Raw genomic sequence first — 20,862 nt, forward strand, 5'->3', positions numbered from 1 at the left:
ACAGAGGCAGTATCTCCCTTCAGAGCAAAGAACAGGTTTGGTTAACTTCTTAGAAGATAGAGATTCATTTTTCTCTCTGAAGCAAAGGACAGGCATGTTTGATGTCCCTCTGCAATGTGTCATCTGATACTCTTCATGCCACCCTTTGGGAATTAGAGCTCAGGTAACCAGGGCAGATATTTATTCTACTTACTGTAATAATGTCCTTGGTCTCTGACCAATGAGTTTTGTGTCTTCTGCCAGCATCCATGAAACTATGGTAGGGACTAATTTGTTAGCTTGCAGGTCAGGTAACTTCTCAGACCCTTCACAGTTCTTGATCACTGATCCATACAACTTCTAGTCTATTGCAACGTTGCTCAACATGATGTCTGTGGACCATGGGAGCACTTTTGTGACTCAATGAGAACATTTGGAGTGTGGTCTCTTGAGGTGGACTGCCCATTAACACCACCAGATCCTCTTGGGCTAGCTTCTGATGAACTGGAGCTAACAGAAACAAGAGTAAGTGTACATTTGAAAGTGTGAATTGTCAGGAATGGGAAAGTTTAGAAATCCTAAATGGGAGACAGCACTGGAGTGGGTAAGGTGGGCAGTGATAGTCTGACATGAGAGGCTGCATAAATCATTAGAGCAGCAGTGGTCATTGGACTCACTGAGAGCCCAGGGGTCTGGACACCTCAGGGCCTCTACACCCTTCAAGATACCAGGAGTCAGAGGGCTCTGGACTAGGCAAGTTCTCAAGTCCAACCCACGTATAGGTTCCAATCTCAGGCTTGGGCATACAGCTGACTTGGACCCCAATATCAACCAGTGTTATAATCAAGAACACCTTTACAAAAGCTCTTGTGGCTTGCAAGACCTGTGACCTGTGGTTATATTTACAGTCTAATAATTGCTAATCTAATTACTATAAAAAGAGCAACCAATATGAGAAGGGCAGGCTGGGTCCTTTCTCAATGTAGAAAATGAGGCAGATAATAACTGCAGAACAGAAATATAAGCTGGGTCTAAGTAAGGGAAAAGGCAAGGCCTAAATTACTGGTGAACAGTCAGCCCCACAACTGTCTACCTGACACAGACTAAGAGCTCCTGAGAAGAAATTACCCAGACCAGAAAATCCCAGACTCACTTCTTTTCCTCAGGGGTAGGTGGGGATCTACAGCAGAGGCAAAGTATTAGGGGAGCTGCCTGGCACCCAGCTCCTGCTGATGCTACGGGAGGCCCTCGTTGCTTGAAGTTCCTGAGAAAGTAATGCCAAGCAAAGCCTGCTTCCAGTGTTGGAGTACCAGCACCTAATGGACTAACCATTCTACCACTCAGAGTCCTCGCAAGTTTCTGCGATGATGGGCCCTGAGGCTCTGAAACGTACATTCTGCCCGGTGTGATGCTCTCCATCTAGTGCCCTTTCTGTTCTCTGTGCTTATACTAGTACCATGCAGGTACCAAACATCACTGCTGGTTTTCAAGCCTTCTAGTTTGCAGGCAAAAACCCCTGAAGGACAGCAAGGATTGTAGCAATTGAACAGACCACTGGCTCAAATTATTAGGAATGAAATGGCCCTCTCTTGCTACCTCTGGAGGCAAACATCTGAATCCCTCTTCACTGCAGCTGCTGTTGGCTCTGAGATGTATGAACACAAGTATCTGAAACTTTGGCTTTGCAATAGTTGGCCTAAACTTTGTTCTGGCCACTTTAGGCTAAAGACTAAGTGCCTGGCAATCATGCTGAATGTTGATTGTGGATATGACAGCCATGAAAATGAAGAAACAGATTAGGACAGTACAGTCACTATAATTACCGTTTCTTTTCTTCATTACTGTACCCATCACTGTTGGATCTGTGGGGCTGGACCTCACTGCCCATTTGAGGAAATGGTGGACTCTGGACAGGAGGCAGTAACTTCCCCAAATTTTGAAGTTATCTTTCCTCCAGGATGGTTCAAAAAAAGCTTTTTCATTTTAGTCTTGCTACAATAGAGGTGGAAGCAGAAATGATGAGATGGAGGTGATGATTGAACCAAATCGTGGGGACTGGGAGAAGTCACTTATAATGCAAACCTTATTAATACTATGTCAGATGTCTCCCAGCAGTGTTCAAAATTACCAATATTTACAGTCTTGTATCTATAAAGTATTTTTAAGCTTGAATTTATTTCATCATATAAAGGAGACATTTGTGAAAAGGAGCTTGTAACCCTGACCAGAAATGAACCCCAAAAAATTTGTAAAGAAATTAATCCCAAATCACAGGTATAAACTTCCTTATTTTTATTTCCTGGTCGTGTTTAATTGTTTGGGTTTGATTTGTGGGAGAACAGGATTGCTTTTGCTTCAAATGGAGTTATTTTCTATATTTTTTTCATTTGATGTGATCTTGGGAAAAAATATAGATATCCCTTAAGAGAGACAAATAATTCACATCATGAAAATGGGCTGCATAAAATTGTAATAAATACATATTCAAGGGCATAAATATGTAGTAACACATTGCAGCTAAAAATCAATATGTGGTAGAATTTCCCCTAGGGAGAGAGACAGGCTGCATCAAAAGCAATTTACCCTTTCCCTGAAGGCCCCAAACGTCCCACATTCTCAATTCACACATCCTGCCTTATGGACGACTTTGACATTAAGAATCGGTAATATTTTCGTGTGTTTTTGTTTTCAAATCATGGTGTCACTCCTAGACAGGTGAGGTACAAATCCGTATCTCTTAGAGTAACAGCTATTGCTTCACTTTCTCTAAATACCCAAGACAGTAATTTTTGTCTTTCTTTTAATATGTACAGAAGAGACTTTCATCTCCCTCTCCAAATGAAGTTTTACCTCTCTGTCCACAGTGACAATTGCAAGAAAGCTAACTTGGCTTTTCATGTTTTCCTGAAACATAGATCTTGTCACTACCACTTAAAACTACAACTCATATAACAAAACAATTCTTTTGCCACAATTCCGTGTTACAAGCTCCATCCTTTCCATCAGAAACCAATGTCTAACCAATGGCAGTATTTTGTTGAGGGCTGGGTGAAGAAAGCAAGGCACAGGAAGGGCCAAGACCTTCGTGTGAACAAGGCAGAGAACTTTGGTCTCGAGCCCAGGAGGATCTTGGTGAGTCTGCATTCTTTCAGTTGGACCTGCATTGTTTCCTTTGATACTCCAGCTTCTGCCCTCAGCCCAAGCTTCCCAGATTCCAGCTAAGTGAGATGTGTTTCCCTTTCCCATCCAGCAAATGAAGTTCAAGTGAATGCCTGATTCAAAAGCCGCACCTCCCTCGCTGAGTCATAGAGTTGTTCTGATAATGGAAAAGGTAATTTATGTTAGACTCTTAACACAGTGCCATATAGGGGTTAGCTGCTGTCATTGTCACCATTATTGCCATTGTTATTGTTGTCATTATTCCGTGGCTCTCTTGAATTAATATAGTTTATCTATCTAGCTCTCTTTTGTTTCATTATATTGGATTCTAACCTTTAAAAATTTGACCTAATTTTCCTTTTCTTTCAAATTTCTGAAGGGGGTAGGGAGAAGGATATTTTAAGAAGTTAGCTTAATGTCTTGTTTCATCAGCTCCAAAAAAATCATGCCGTAATTTCAGTTTCTCTACATCTCATCATTCCATAAGAAATCAGCCTTATCTCTTCACCTGAAAAGTATTCATCAATGTGTTCAAATAATGACAGATGGATGGGTGCTGCAAACAGCTTTAATTTGATCTTAAATGTTTTCTCAAAGAAATGAAGTAGAGGTAAAAGTAGTAAAAGTAATCAGTAAGTGGAACAACAACGCCTAAAAATTTTCTTTTGCTTAAGTAACAAAGAAAGCTAACCCTACAAATTGTTGAGGAGAGATGGTTGTTGAAGAAATAGTTAACAAGCTGATACGAGAGTAATCTGGAAACTTGAGTAAAGTTCACTGCTTAAAGACAGAATTCATCAGACTTTTACCTTTTTGAAGAAAATAATACCTATGGAGTGAACTGGAGTACAGTCTGCCTGGTCTTTGTATTATTTAACTATTATTTCATGTAGAATCTGAATAGTTGTGGTGGCTGGGTGCCTGTCTTGTACAGCTTAATTGCATCATCTTTGAATTTAGAAAGCAAAGATTCTATAACTTCATCTACTATTGTCTTTGTCATTTACTAGCTAATCTTGGGCAAGCTACTTAATCTTGCTATGCCTCAGTCTGCTTATCTGTAAAGATGGTAGAATTTACCTTATAAGGCTGATGAGAATAAAACGGTGTAATGGGTGTAAATTACTGAGAGTGTCGGTTCCTTGTAAAAAATAAATATCCATTATTATACTAGGGATCTTTTCCAGTTTTATGAAAATAATTAGATATATCATGAGTATGAAATCACTAGTTCTCAGGCTAAAATTTTCTCAAATCTACAAAATACAGAACTACGCAAACATAAAACAATGTAAAACTATAAGAAAAAGTCCATCAAAGATATTTGAACTTAGACTTCTCTACTTTTTAAATTAGATTTTGATGGGTGTTGAATTCATCATTCTCCTCAGATCATGACCCCCTAAGACCTTAGAAGATCCCTCTCTTGTCTCATTTAATTTCTTCATCCTATTCCCCTTCTTTCTCTGATTATCTAACACATAAAAACACAGTGCATACTCTGTATGTAAGTAGTCTTGAAAAGAAATATTGAATTGTTTTATGCATGTATCATTCTTAATTTACATAAATGATATTATACTAGAGATCTTAGTGTATCGTATTTGAGTCAACACTATGTTGATAAAATCTACTCATGTTTCTGTGTGTACATTTAGTTCATTGTCTCTGACTGCTGCATAACATTCCATGCATCCACTCTCCTAGAGATAGTCGCCTAAATAACTTTCATCATCCTGTTACTACCAATTCAGTCACTTGTTCATGTTCTCCTGTGAAACTGTAAATAAGAGCTTCCTGGAAGTACGTTTCCTGTAGAAGGAGACACTGTAACTCATTGCACTAATACGGCTAGATTGCTTTCTAGAATGATTGTACTATTTTCTCACATCCTCATTGACCTTGCCATTACCCAACCATTTCTCAGTTTTTCCACTCTAAGTGTAAAGAGATTTTGCATTGTAGTTTTACTCCACATTTTTCTGACCACTAGTGAGTGAACTTGATTTCTGCTTTCATACTTCTCTGCCATCTCCATGGAGTCCTTATTCATATCCTTTGCTTATTTTTCTATAGGATACCATCTCCATTTCTTATGGATTTACAGGCTTTGCTTGTATATTTGAAATACTAGGTTAGGTCTTGCAAATATCTTCTCCTAGTCAGTTATCCACATGTTGACCATATTTATGTTGTTATTCATTGAGCAGAAGATTTTATTTTTATGTAGCCAATCTATTACTTTTCCTTATGGTTTATGCTTTTGAGTTATTGTTTAAGAAGTATTCTTCCCACCCCCACCTAAAGTCACAAAAACATTTTTCTTTATTTTCTTCCATTAGCCTGTCCAGTGGAAACAAAACCAGACAGTAGTGAAAGAGATATGGACTAAAGTCAGTAATACTTTTGTAATAAGGAAGAGGGTTCAGCATAAACTGAACTCAATTTCACTGAAACAAAAGTCGCTAGACTTTTTAAAAGCTGAGGGGTGCTAAGGGAAAGGCACTGAGGAACATGACGGGAACTTAGGCCATGTGACTAGGCCACCTGGATTTGTTAATTGACATATTATCCAGAGGAGAAAAAAAACCTCTCATATCTCTACAACTGGAGGTAGTGGTATAAACTGAAGCAAGGTGCCCATGGAAGTTAGGCCTTTACCTTCCAAGAGGGAATGGGAGAGAGAGTCAGAGTTTTCTCCCTGAATGCTTGTATTTTAAAGAGATGGTTATCAAAGCCTTGAGTAAACAGTTTGGGGTAGGAGTTTTATATCTCAAAGGACAGAGAAAGGATTTATAATTGAAAGCTTTCTAAAGTCACTGCTCTAAATGCTGATTCAGGGACTGTATTAGTCAGGGTTCTCCAAAGAAACAGGATTGATAGAATGTGCGTATAGGAAACAGATAGATAGATAGATGTCGATGTAGATATAGATATATTTAGAGAGAGAGGGAGGGGGGAGAGAGAGAGAGAAATTTGTTATAAAGAAGTAGCTCACATGATTATAGAGTTTCAAAAGTCCTAAGATCTGCAGCAGACAAGCAAGAGACCCAGGAGAGACAATGTACAGTTCCAGTCCAAGTGTGAAGGGCTGAGAACCAGGAGACAGTTCCAGTCCCAAACCTGGTAGGCTTGAGACCCAAGAAAAGCCAATGTTTCTGAAGTCTATGAGTCTGAAGCCTAGAAAGAAAAGATGTTGTAGCTCAACCATAAGAAATGGTTGTAGGAGGAGTTCCCTCTTATTTAAAGGGTCAGCCTTTTTGTTTTATTCATGCTTTCAACTGATTGGATGAGGCCCACCTCCATTAGGGAGAGCAATCTGCTTTATTCAAGTCTACCATTCAAATGTTAATTTAATTCAAAAACACACTCACACATACACACAGAATAATGTTTGACCTAATATCTGGGTACCCTATGGCCCATTCGAGGTGACACATAAAATTAACCATCACAGGGGCCTATCTGCCTCTCACCAGGTTTTGGCTGGAACAAACAGTAAGTTTTCCTGGCAATGCTGAGCCTTTTCAGGTAGGCATTTTAGAGGGGCCTGGAGTCATCTTAGAGACACAGCTTTATTCTGGTAGAAGTTATGCTAGAGTTTGGTTGTCTCTCAGTGCAGAGATTTGGATAGAGTCATTTTGTGTCAAGAGTTCTACACTTGTCCAGGTTTAGAATTTATCTTTCAGGTTAATCCATCTGGAATTTATTTTTAATATTTTAGAACATAAAAATATAAGTACTTTTTTATAGAGTAATCTAGCTTTCCCAACATCATCTAATAAACATTCTCTCATTTCCCCTACTATTTAGAATCCATCTCCATCATATACTTATGTTTGTTTCTGAATTCCCAGCACCATTTGTTAAAGAGACTATTCTTTTCCCATTGGATATTCTTGGCTCCCTTGTCAAATATTAGTTGACTGTATATGCCAGGGTTTAATTCTGGGCACTCTATTATGTCTCACTGGTCAACGTGTCCATTTTTGCACCAGTACCACAGCGTTTTTGTTATTATAGCTTTGTACCATAGTTTGAGATTCAGAAGCATGATGCCTCCAGCTTTGTTCTTTTTTGTCAGGGTTATTTTGGTTAGTCAGTCCTGTTCTTAAAGTAATGTTAAACATAACATGCCCACAGCAACTTTCGGGCAGCTTTTCACCCAGCTCCCCATGCCAGAGAAAAAGACTTCTAGACCCCTGCCTGTCCCACCTACCATAGGCTATCAATCTTCAAGGATTCTGAATCTCAGTTCCGAAGCATCTTTAGACACCTATTTCTTTCTAATCTGTTTCCTACCACCTACATCAAATGGCCATTTCTCCTGTCTGCACCACTGCATTAACTCCAATTTCCCACCTATACTTCCTCTGCCCTGTTCCTCTCCCATACCTGGTTCCCAACAGGTGTAGTGATGACTGGTTTTCCAGCACCAAGAGGCTTACAATCTACACGGAATGTAGAAGAAAAAAAAAAGGTTAAAATGAATTAGACTGAAAAGCTTTTTAGATCAGTGATTAAATAATATGCTCTAGGACCTGAAAGGAAGACATCTCTAATTGTGAGGGGTTAGGTGAGGGAAGATTTTCATTTTAACATAATCAGGTTGTGGTATATTAGTTTTAAAAGGTATTTTAAATATTTAAGCATTTTTTCTCAAGGAGAAAAGCCTATGTCTAATCAAGATTTCCTATCGGTATTTTGCAGACCCAATACCAGCTGGTAATGTATCTCCTTCCTCTAGTTTTTTCCCCATAATGTGTCCTTACATCATTGCAGGATTTTTCTAAAACATAGATTATGCCAGTCCCCTGCTTAAATGCTCCCCAGTGAATACATAACTAAGTCCGTTCTCTTTAGAGTAGCATGCATGGCTTTTCACCAACTGATTTCAGCCTCCTTTCTAGCCTCATTCCTAACCCCGTGTCTGTCCCTCCATGCATACTCCCAATTAACCACTGCATATGACTGAAGAATGCCCTGCTCATATTCATGGGCCCACTCTCCTGGGGCTGTTCTCCAGCCTGGAGTGCCCTTCATACCTTTCACTATCTGGCAAGAACCTATTGTCTTTTAAATTCTTATTCTTGTGCCCTATTTTCTCTGTGCCTTTCTCTTAGACATCCCTCAGCTGTTTAATCCCCTACCCCAGGAAATAAATTACTCCATTAATTATTTAACCAGTGCTACTACAGTATTTACTATATACTGTTAATTTCAAAATGCACTATCTTTTGCATTTAATATCTCTGAAATCAGGATGTGTGTTATAATGACAAAAATGTTATTATTTGACATGATTTATTTCTTCTTCTTTCCCTGACCAGTGATTGAACCCGGGCCCTCAGCAGTGAGAGCATGGAGTCCTAATCACTGGACCACCAGGGAATTCCCCACAATTTATTTCTCAGTGTCACATAAAATAATGGTACATCTTATTGTACAATTGATGAAATCTTAGATTAGGTGAAATACAGTAGTTCTTTATGGATATGGCTCTCCTTCTAGACTGTGAATGCCTTGGGTACTCTAATTCCCACAATACAAAATACATATGCCTCCCATAAATTAAAAATTGTCTACTTCAGTGGGTGGTAGATGCACTAAAGCAGGGGTCCCCAACCCCTGGGCTATGGACCAGTACCAGTTTGTGGCCTGTTCGGAACTGGGCCGCACAGCAGGAGGTGAGCAGCCCGTGCAAGCGAAACTCCATCTGCCGCTCCCCGTTGCTCACGTTACCGCCTGAACCATCCCCCGCCCCAGTTCATGGAAAAATTTTCTTCAACGAAACTGGTCCCTGGCGCCAAAAATCTTGGGGACTGCTGCACTAAAGCACAAAAGATATAAGAAACATTAAAAGAATGTAATTTTGACTGACGAATTCTGAATAAGGTCTGTGGATTGAACCAATATCATTTTCCTTGCTTTGATATTTTGTAAGATGTTATCATTAGGGGAAATATGATTAAAGGTACGTAGGATCTATCTGTACTATATTTTGCAACTTCCTACGAATCCAGAATTATTTATAACCTGAAGGCTTTTCTTAAGAATAAATGCACAGAAATCCATTAAAAAGACAATATAATTTTGACACCATTGTAGACTGAAATCAGAGTGGCACATAAGTGCTCAATAACTAGTTACTATTACAATTTTACTTATTTTGACTTGCCCTTGACCTGTCAAAATTACCTTATTCGTGTAACTATTGAGTAGCCAATATGCACAGTCTGTGCAATCATTAAAATGCCAAATTTCACCTAATGTCAAAACTTCCCCCACACTTGGGCCTGCAGCAAAGAGGGCGGAAGACTTGTTTTCTATTCACTAAGCTTCTACTCACATCCCTTGCCCTCCTTTCTCCCCTAGGGGCTTCTGGATTTTCTAGATTGGTGAAAAGTAGAAAAGAGAGAGGCAAAGCACATAAAAGGTAGGAACAAAGTCTTTACTTAACGGGTGACATAGTAAATAGACAATGGATTCTTCCGGGATTGGAGAGATTTTAGAGGCAACACTTTCCGGACTTTGTAAATAGACAAACCTGACTCTCTTCCTCATGGCAACATTTGTGTGTTTCCCATGTGTGGAAGCTTCCTGGTGGCTCTCTTGGCAACATGTTAACTGAAATTAGCCCTCGGTCCAGCCCAGTTTCTCTCTCTCTACTCATCTGCCTCAGGTTTCCACAGCAGCCTCTTACCTTTGAGGTCTCAGCAGGGTCAATACCAGCCTCAAACATCAGGATCATTATCAACCTCCTCAAATATCTTCTCAAAACTCTCAAAGGATAAAGGAGAAGAGACCCTTCCTTGTCCATGTTGGGGGTAGGAAAGTGGAGAAAATGTCACACCAAAGATAGTAGCCTCTCTAATTTCCAACTTCAACACTTTCATATGTTTGAAGTGGCTGTTGTCTGAGGCTTCTAAAACTAGTGGTACCCCTGCTCCTTTGCAAGTTCTGTGCTGTCCAACTTTACCTGACATCCATGGTATTAAGGCCTTGGCCAAAATGGAAGTAGAAACCCTTACATGTTTACAACCACCTCATCAATTCATCCTATGAAAAAAGAACTTGAAATTTTGGATATCAAGAAATCCTACTGCTAATAGCAACATCTTTTCCAAACAAGTGATTTTTTTCTAAATAATCAGGAACCGATGAATTGGGGGATTGGGATTGACATATATACACTAATGTGTATAAAATGGATAACTAATAAGAACCTGCTGTCTAAAAAAATAAATATAATAAAATTAAAAAATTAAAAAAAAATAATCAAGATCTTCAAGTTTGTTTCCAAACTACATCATGTATTTAGGATACTTAATTATTTTAATATGTATTCAACAACATCTATATTTCTGGCAAATAGAACACAAGGAGTGAGAAAATTTCTATTGTAAATTAAATAAAATTACATCAAATAGTATTAACAACAAATATGTACATGATAATACAATATCATGTAAAGTATAATACAACAAATATGTACATGATAATACAATATCATATGTACCACATATGGTACAATATCATGTAAAGCATAATACAATATGCTTTACCTGGTATTCCACCTTAAGCACTTTTATTAAAGTGAATATGGCCTCAACAATAATACTCTCTGTCAGTATTTTAAAATTTGAGATATAAAAACTAAACCTATTTTTAAAAACATGTAAAACAAAATCTACGTGTATTTGTGGATGAGTTTCACATCTAATTCTGCAAAGGTAGCAGGGGTTGTGTGTGTATGAGTGTGTGTGTATATAGTCACATTTATACACATACACACATATATACACCTATATATAATATGAGTAGACCTTGCTTCTAATGTATATTGAATTTTTAAGATGTCTTTCTGAAGTGATTTTGTGTACATTTGATGGTCTTGTTTAATAAAGCATTTAAAAACAAAAAAACAAATCAGAATAAAATATCCACTCTTTAAAGTCTAAGTCAAAGGCTATACACATGAAAGACTGAAAAATAACCAGCTTTTAAATTCTGTCCTTTCAACAATACGACTGCACTTTCAAACGTGCTTTGTTGTTTTCTTTTAATTCACTAAAATTAATCTTATAGATGTGGATGCCAGATTTGCATTAATTAAAACTCTACTGTAGAAGCTAGGCATAATTGCAATCAAATTTGCTTAATTATGCATGGAGAGAGATTCCCAAACGAGAAAGGTTTTAGTAAGGATTTTGGTTTTTTGCGTTGACAAAATAAATTGAAATTGTCATTTTTTGTGTTTTATATAACACTTGTAAATAATTTGTGGAGCACCTTAAGTCTTCTATGTAAAGCAATGTTATTGCTTAAGTAATTATAACAATCTGCATTTTTCATTGTTAATTGTGGGTGTCAGACTCATTAATTTTAATTTACAGGCTGTAATGAAATTAAGAAAATTTTATGCTGATCTGCTGAAACTTGTCTTACAGGAAGTTGTTTAATACAACTAAACTTTGAAAAAGTCAAGGCTCATTTTTGTAATTTGTATTTCAACCAATACAATCATTCCACAACAGTTTTTCAGTAAAATCTGGCTTCAGGACAAAAGCAGATCAACTTTATGAATAATTTTGGCTTTAAAAAACCACTTGATGTTTCAAGTACAGCAATAATTAAATTTAAATTTAACTTTGAACTATATTTTTTGTTAAAGAAAATCTGCAAACATAAGAATATAGTTTCAATTCTATTTCATTTGTTTTCTACAGGGAATTACGTTATTGAGGAGAAAAAAGATAGACATAATCAAAAGTCAATTTAATCATTCTTAGATCAAAGGATTATCAGCACACTATTTAACTCATATTTCAGTGTGGATTACCCAGTTATTTTATCTCAGATATCTATCACCATATATCGATAATTTTAAATATGACATTTGTAATCTCATTTGATTTTTAAATGTGAATTTAAAACAAAGTAATTCATTTGGAGATTAGCAAGACACGTATTTAAAATAAAGAAAGTTGATGACAAGGAAAAATGCTAACTCTTTTTGATTTTCATGTTACATTTTGCTCTTGAAGCCTATTTAAACTTTAAGTGGTATAATTACTAATATAAAAATATAATGGAAACAGAAAGTATCTTTCATGCTTATTTAGTAGCAAGTGAACTCTTAGGGAAATTAGCTAAAAAGCCTTCACCTCAATTATTATACATCCAATTAAAAATTCCAAAACAATTACTATAAATTCTGCCTAAAACCAAGCATGAAAGTTTGGTAGTCAAACACACTTAGTAATATTGAATGTCTCAAGAAGAAAATGAAAAAGCAAGATTATTCCATAATTAAGGCTAAACTTTAATTACAGCTCCTTTAAAATCAAGTTATTCTGAAGAGATAAAATTAATCACCAAAGGGGTTTTGGCACTGCATGGCATACTCTACAACAAGGTATTGGTATCTTTTCTCATTATTAACTCAATAGGAGACATAGTAGAGATAAGGAATGCTTAGGGAGGATACCAAATACATGAAGAAATGGGTACCACATACCTAAAGGCGTTTTCCCGTCACTCATAAACAATGAGAATAAGACAATGAGGTCCAACGTTTAACAAATTGATAGTGAAAATTCAGAAAAACTCGTTTTCATCCAAGACTTCAGTTTGAAAATTACTTTTGCATTTTATTTACCCTGATTAAAGCCTCAAAATCTGTTCATTTTCTATTTCTTCATCAGGACATTTGATCATTATTTCATTTTTTCCATTTTTAATTCTAACCAATTTTTACCAGTTCCTGGGTAACTAAAAGACTCTACTTCCCCAAACAAATTTTTCTATGATTTTCTGTGCCCGTCTTTAGTACATCATAAAGAACATCTTTATTGAGATGCATTTCTATTACCCTGTGAATTAGCAAGATTTAATATTCTATTATTTTCTTAAAGCACAGGTACTGTTATTTACCAATGCACTGTTTATTTTCCAATGCTCCTTGATCTTTAATTTGCTCCCTTAATTATGCTTTTGTCTCTAGTCATGCTTAAATCTTCATTTTGAGTTGTCTCTCTCATTTCTTCACTCTCTTGCCTCCCTTATCACTCTCTGTTTCTAATTCCTAAGTACTTTTTCCAGTGGTATTCCACCCCCTTTCTGTCACTCTTTGCTGCCCATTTCCTCTATTCCATTCTCTGTCTCATTTCATCCTGTCCTCGCTGCCCCTGGTTTCACCCAGAGATGCTATTACGGTGATTGATTTACACAGTTCAGAACATTCCATAGGTATCATATTGCTATACAACATACACATCCCATACAACAATAAATCTAAAAATAACTAGCAAAAGGAGACGTTTAAGTTGAGAGTTAAACGTGCTAACAGGGTCAGCTGGTACAGTCATTCTGTGGACGGTGGTTTCACTACCTTGGAGACAAATGAGCAAGAGCCAATGGAGCTGGGCACTCATGATGAAATCGGTAATAAATCAGACACAGAGTATAAGCTTGAATCAGATTACTGTTCTCAAATAAGAGCCAGGCACAGACTTGAAAGGAAAATATGTCATTTCCTTCCCTCTCCCACCATCTCACTTCCATCTGTCTTTTGTCTCTATTACTTGATGCCTGTCTTTCTCATTCCCACCCCTATTTTTAAGTTATCCTTATTCTATAATTTTCTAAGGAAGCAAGATTCATACCCTAATCCTGAAATGCTTATGCTTCTTATTAAATGTAATTTGAGGTGTTAAGACCAGATTTCAGTTCTCTAAAGAGTTGGGTGGGTAATGATGAATAACATCTGTATATCTTAAAAAGTGAAAGGCCATCACAATTCCAAAATGAACAGACGTAACATCCAAAGATAATTTGTAATCTTCATATGACCTCTAATAAGAGCACTCCATCACTTGCTGGAAGATGTCGCTTTTTTCTTCTCTTCTGTTCCTAGACTCGCATTCTTTCAATTGTTCTTTCAATCATTCAGTAATCACCCTCCACTCAGGCGTAGCCACAAGTACCTCTGTGTTAAACCACTTGTGAGACATATTAAGCATAGCCTCAACAATGCATAGAAATATTGATCCAAGAGAAACAATAGCACCAGACAGAATGAACTAGCTGTCCTCTTAAATGGGCCTCTCATCTAAGGCCAAAACTCAGGTTACTTTCAGAGAAGAAGAGGCATAACAATAAGTAGACTTTGCCAACTTCTGAGCTTTTCTTTAAGTATCTAAGGTTTTTCTTTTTTTTATGGAAAAAATCAAACATATGAAAAAGTAAGGAGAATAGTAAAATGAATCCCATAGCCCTATCAGACAGCTTTACCAATTATGTTTCCTCTCTCCCCCAATCTTTCCCACCATTAGATCTTAGACATTGCATATAATCCATAAACCCCAATGAACCTTTAATCAAATGTTATTGTCTCTTTGGTTCAAAAAAGGACTCTTTCAAATGTCAGTGAAAATTTACTACAATGCTGTGTCATTTCAATGAATAAAAAACATTTGTCCACTGTCTACTGTGTACAGAAAACTAAGCTTGCCACTCTAGTGAGGGTCTGGAGAGTTTAATTCTCCTTAGAGAATTTTAACCAACATTCTTTTTCAGTGTTATCCATGCCGCCCACCTGCAGAATTATCTGGTGTCTCTCATTTTGAGTCTTTTCAGAGTTCTTTAGTGGGAATTAATTTGCATTTGTTGGTTTCTCTGATTTAAAAAGTTATTATCCAGAACTCTCATCTTCAAAATTTAGTTAGTATACCTTTTACTGTTTTATCATTTATATTTTCTTTGTTCTTATAGAATTATACCCCTTTTTTCCTTTATTTTTATTTTAGGTAATTTAAGGAACAAATAGGTAATCTTGTATTCCCTCACTTTAAGGTCTAAGCCACTTTTACTTGAGCATCAGTACTTAAAGTTGATAGCACATTCTATGTGATGATGGGATTCTGATTGGCAAAGAGGAAAAGACAGAAAGTTAGATTCGAAAACAGGGATAAGAAAACATTGCTTATACTTATATTAGTTTCCCTGTTCTATATCTGATTTTTTCTTTATATTAACAAAGCCATATTCCCAGTATTATCTCCATATTTTGATTAATAACACATTTGAAATTGGTGGAGAGATGGGGCAGAGAAAATGGTGACTCTTATAGGTCCCCTATATAGTTTCTTCCTTTCCCGCCAAAATGTCACCTACAAAACACCTGCCCTTTTACTCTATTTATTATGAACACATTTCTACAACACCTGTCTCAGGATGATGTAAAGTAGGAATCATGTGTTGGTGATATGAAAACATCAGCTGCATAATGTTGGAGGAGGAAAAGGTCTTGACAGAACAAGCCGAGGGTGACCTGTAACTGTGTTCAAAACAGTTGGGACTGTTGAGTGATCTATAGAGATAATCTCTTGTCGTGTTTTGATCTAGTTGTATCCTAGTTTATTTGTTTACAAGTAACTTCAGATTTTAAAAGAGGGAAATTAATGGAAGACTACTGGGCAGCTCACAGGAAGAAGGTAAGCCTGGAGAACTAGGCTTAGAAGCTGCAGGAGTAGGTACTCACTCTTCGGGTGACTGCGATGCAGGATCCACTGACCTTCTCTGGCCAGCATCATGGGAACGATGGAACTCCAGCCATGTCTCCTTGCTGGCATCACTCTGCGCAAGTTTCCTGGTCCTAAGAGTCCCCCTGGCTCCATGTTCGTCAGGTGCCTGCCCTTGCCTGTACCAGGCTGAAGAGAGGAAGTATCTGGTTGAGGGGACTTGCCCCTCTGTGTTTGTCCACTCTACTTGTTTGCCCTGTGGACGGGCATGGTACTCTGATTACAATGCCGCCAAGACTCCACACCAGGGGATGGCAGTAATTCCCCAAAGGAAACCTGAGCACCATAAATAAGGAAGAATGACTGCCAGAAAGGTATAATTTACTCCACACAACTATCTTCTTTTTCTATACAAATCTATTAGTAGTCATTGCAAGGATGAAAAAACAGCAGACTTTCATAAATAGAAGAAGCAATCAGTTGCATTATTATCTCTGTTTTCTTTAAGACTTTTCTGCCTCGAATAACTCAGTTCTTAACATCTTGCTAAAATATTACTGTCTTGAATGGACTTGAGGATATGGGGAGGGGAATGGTAAACTGTGACAAAGCGAGAGAGTGGCATGGACATATATACACTACCAAAGGTAAAATAGATAGCTAGTGGGAAGCAGCCGCATAACACAGGGAGATCAGCTCGGTGCTTTGTGACCACCTGGAGGGGTGGGATAGGGAGGGTGGGAGGGAGGGAGACGCAAGAGGGAAGAGATATGGGAACATATGTATATGTAAAACTGATTCACTTTGTTATAAAGCAGAAACTAACACACCATTGTAAAACAATTATACTCCAATAAAGATGTTAAAAATAAAAGAGCTGTCATGCGGCAACGAAGATCCCGCGTGCCACAACTAAGACCTGGTGCAACCAAATAAATAAATAAATATTAAAAAAATATATTACTGTCTTGCTCTCCACAAGAGTGAAACCACCTTCGGGTCATCTTTCTCAACACTTCTGAACTTCTTCAGTACTCCCTGAAGCACCCAGCACACTAGTTTGTTCATTACATTTACCATCAAAAGTATGTGATTATGAACACATGATGCTGTAGAAGTAGTCTACACAATGTTATATCCCTCTTCACTGTGTTTACTTTTGTAACAAAAAATACAGCATTCAAAATTTAACAGAAAAAAATCCAGGCTAGGATATATCCCCCAAATGAGGCATTCCCAAGTGTGAACTGCAATTCCTAATAATGATGCCCAATATTTGCAAAGTATTTAATGGCCTCTTATTTGATTGTCAGAAGAGCCATGTGAACTTGGCATGTTACTCTCTAATAAACAAATGAAGTAAAATAGACAGAGAAATGACAACTGCCCTTCCTCTGCTCTACCATGAATCTTGGATTCCCTACACGGCAGCTCTGTGACGTCGAGTGAATTACTTAACTTCTCGGCACCTCAGGGTTCTGATTTGTAAAATGGAGATAATAATAATACTGACTCACAGGGTTAGTGTGATGATTAAATGAATTAATGTTTGTAATATATTTAGGACAATGCCTAGCACATAGTAAAAGCAGTATTAGTGTTAGCCATATTATTGAAAATTAATTAATTAATTAATTAATTAATGAAGCAGACCAAGAAGGCCCCACTGAGAAAGTAGCATTTGCTTAATTGCCTGAGAAAGGTGACATGATGATACACACCCTGTCTGGGGAAGAGCTAGTGGTAATAGCAGGAACAAAGGTCATGAGGAGATGTGTGATAACGTGTCCGAGTAACAGCAAAGAGGCTGGTGTGGCAGAATCAAGGTAAGTAATGTGGATGAAAAATATCACCTGTCATATTAGTAAACAAAGGATGTCACAGTCATCAAACCATCAAGCCACTACAGCCACCCGGATGGTGAGCCCTGAAGGAAATCAGGATGGAGACAAACAGGCTGCCAACCACCAAGCTGGCAGTCACTGCAGCCACCCCCTGACTCTGCACCCTGAGGGGACTCAGGATGGAGGAAAGCAGGCTACTGGCCCTAGATAGTTAAGGGGCCTATCAAAGGAATCATTTCAATGAGCCCAGACCCTTGCATTCTCACATATGTAGAAAAGTGCTAAATCCATGAACTTGAGACGTCTGGTTTTCTTTAATTAACAGTAATCTTTTGATGTTCTGACTACCTGGTCTTTGTTGCAGAAACTCCTATATATCCTGGCTCCTCCCTAACCTCTTCTGAGCGGTCCCTCCAAGCTATCTGAGAGGCTGTCTTCGGGGCTTAATTCCTCAGAAAGTCTGCTGAATAGAACATAATTCTCAACTTTTAGGCTGTGTACTTTTTTCAGTCAAGAGTAAGTACAGGGTATGTGGAGATGAGGTCAGAAATGTAACTGGGGACTAGATCAGGTAAGGCCCAAATACAACATTATAACCATTTTGGCTTTGCCTGAGTGAAATGGGAAGAATTGAAGGGACTTCTCCAACAGTGATATGACCTGACCTTTTTTTAAAGGACCCCGGTTGCTGCTGTGGGGCAAGGGCATACTCAGTGATAAATGTAGGAGGCTACTGCAGTCATCCAGAGGAAGATGGTGTCTCAGATCAGGACAGGAGCATAGAAGGTATTGAGAATTGGTCAGATCCTAACTATACTTTGAAGGTAAGCCCACAGGATTTGCCATTATATGGAATGTGGGATGTGAGAGAAAAGGAGAAGTTGAGCATGATTTCATTGAGATGAAGGTAGAGCAGGTAACAGGGAAAATAGGTTGGTACTGAAAAAGTTAAGTTTTGAGAATCTTATTAGGTGTCCAAGTAGAGATGCTGCAAAGGCAGTTGGACTTCAGTGGAAAGATTAGGCTAAAATGTATTTAGAAGTTGTCTACATATTGATGATATTTAAAGTCATGTGCATAAAGGAAATATCAAGAGGAAAACATAGGGAAAAGATGGAGTCCAATGTCTAGTCCCCGGGCAAACCCAGAGCTAAGAGACTAGGGCCAGAGAGGAGAGAGGTAACCAGGAGCATGTAGTGTCCTGGAAGCCCAGTGAAAAAGTATTTCAATGAGGAGAAGCATAAGAAAGACCAATAATGGTCTTTATTAAATGGTCCTGAAAAGTCAAGGAACAGTAGAACTAAAAAGTTGTCTATCCATATTGAGCAGCATTGGCAACCAGAAATAGAGGTAGTGCCTCTGTGCTTGGGGTGAGCAGGCCAGGAGCCCCATTGTTCAAGCGAGGATGAGCAAAGAGAAGTTGGAGTGAGGGAATATAGACCATACTTTTACAGAGTTTTATAGTAAAGGGCTTCAGAGAAGTATCTGCAAAAGGAAATTGGGGCCAAGAGAAGGGTTTTGGGGGTTTTTGTTTCTGTTTTATTTTTTTTTAATTGAAGTACAGTTGATTTACAATGTTGTGTTAGTTTCAGGTGTACAGCACAGTGATTCAGTTATATATATATTCTTTTTCAGATTCTTTTCCTTTATAGGTTATTACAAAATATTGGGTCTAGCTCCCTGTGCTATACAGTAGGTCTTTGTTGATCATCTGTTTTATATATAGTAGTGTGTATATGTTAATCCCAAACTCCTAGTTTATCTCTCCCCTCCTTTCCCCTTTGGTAACCATAAGTTTGTTTTCTATTCCTGTGGGTCTATTTCTGTTTTGTTAACTAAGTTCATTTGTATCATATTTTAGATTCCACATATAAGTGATATCATATGATATTTATCTTTGACTGATTTGCTTCACTTTGTATGATAATCTCTAGGTCTATCCATGTTGCTGCAAATGGCATTATTTCATTCTTTTTTATGGCTAAGTAATATTCCATTGTGTATATATATACCACATCTTCTTTATCCATTCTTCTGTCAAGGGACACTTAGGTTGCTTTCGTGCCTTGGCTATTGTAAATAGTGCTGCTGTGAACATTGGGGTGTATGTATCTTTTCAAATTATAGTTAAGAGAAGGTGTTTTAATATAGGTGGGAATACAGCACTTTTCAATGCTGAAGGAAGAGGTCCAGGAGAAAAGGAAAACACTCATTACAGAAGAGGAGAGAATTGCTGTGCCAGTGTTTTTGGTAGAAAAGAGTAAACACACGGAGGGGTTAGTGTTTTCCAGGAGAATGGAGAGTTCATCCGTAGTCACAGGAAAGAGAACAAAGCCAATGAACCCAGATCTGGTGGCAGCTATGGTGGTAGGAGGTAGGGAAGTTCTCTTTGGACGGATTCTATTAACTCAGTGGAATAGGAAGCAGTGTCATCAGATAGGAGGGCTTCTCAGAAAGTGGTATGTTTAAGTATGAGATTACCAGGCTGTTGTTATTACTGTGATGGCAGAGTCTGGGATATTGGGGAATGACTAACAGAGGGTAGAGAGGAAGATAAGGAGGAGAGTCCAAGAAGCAAGGGTGAAGCTGGTCTTCTCCGTCTTCACTGCCAACTCTCCCTGGATGATTTGTCGCCTGCCCCAGTACACCTCCACACCTGCACCTCAAGAAGAGCCTCACAATACAAGAGCACCCCTTTACTTTGAAGGGATCTTAGTGATTAGCATCAGGCTTGGTCCCTTCTGAAGACATTTAAACATGTTTCTCTTGCCAGCGGCACTCTTTTCTGAGATCTTTGTATGGATTTCTCATCACTCAGATTTCAGTTCAAATATTTTCCTCGGAGACCACCTCAGAGCCCCTGCTATGGTCTGAATGTCTGTGTCCCTGCAAAATTCATTTGTTGAAATCCTAACTCCTAAAGGTGGGGCTTTTGGAAGGTGCTTAGGTCGTGAGGGTGGAGTGCTCATGAATGTGATTAGTGTTTTTATCAAAGAGGCCCCAGAGAGCTTTCAAGTCCCTTCTACCATGTGAGGACACAGCAAGAAGACGCTCGCTGTGAGGCAAGAAGAGGGCCCTCTCTTGACCATGCTGGTGCCTTGATCTTGGACTTCCATCCTCCAGAACTGTGAGAAATAAATTTCTGTTGTTCATAAACCACCCAGCCAATAGTATTTTGTGATAGCAGACCAAGTGGACTCAGACATGACTCTAGCTCATCCCCCTTACCCACTTTCCACTCTCTAACATTATCATCTTTATTTTCTTCATAAAACTTACCATCAGAAATTAGGATGTATATTTCCTTGTCCAGGTGTTCCTTGTCTATCTCCTTCTATTACAATATAAACCCCATC

This window comes from Leucopleurus acutus, assembly GCF_964270905.1.
Source record: "Leucopleurus acutus genome assembly, chromosome: 18".
Classification (NCBI taxonomy): domain Eukaryota; kingdom Metazoa; phylum Chordata; class Mammalia; order Artiodactyla; family Delphinidae; genus Leucopleurus; species Leucopleurus acutus.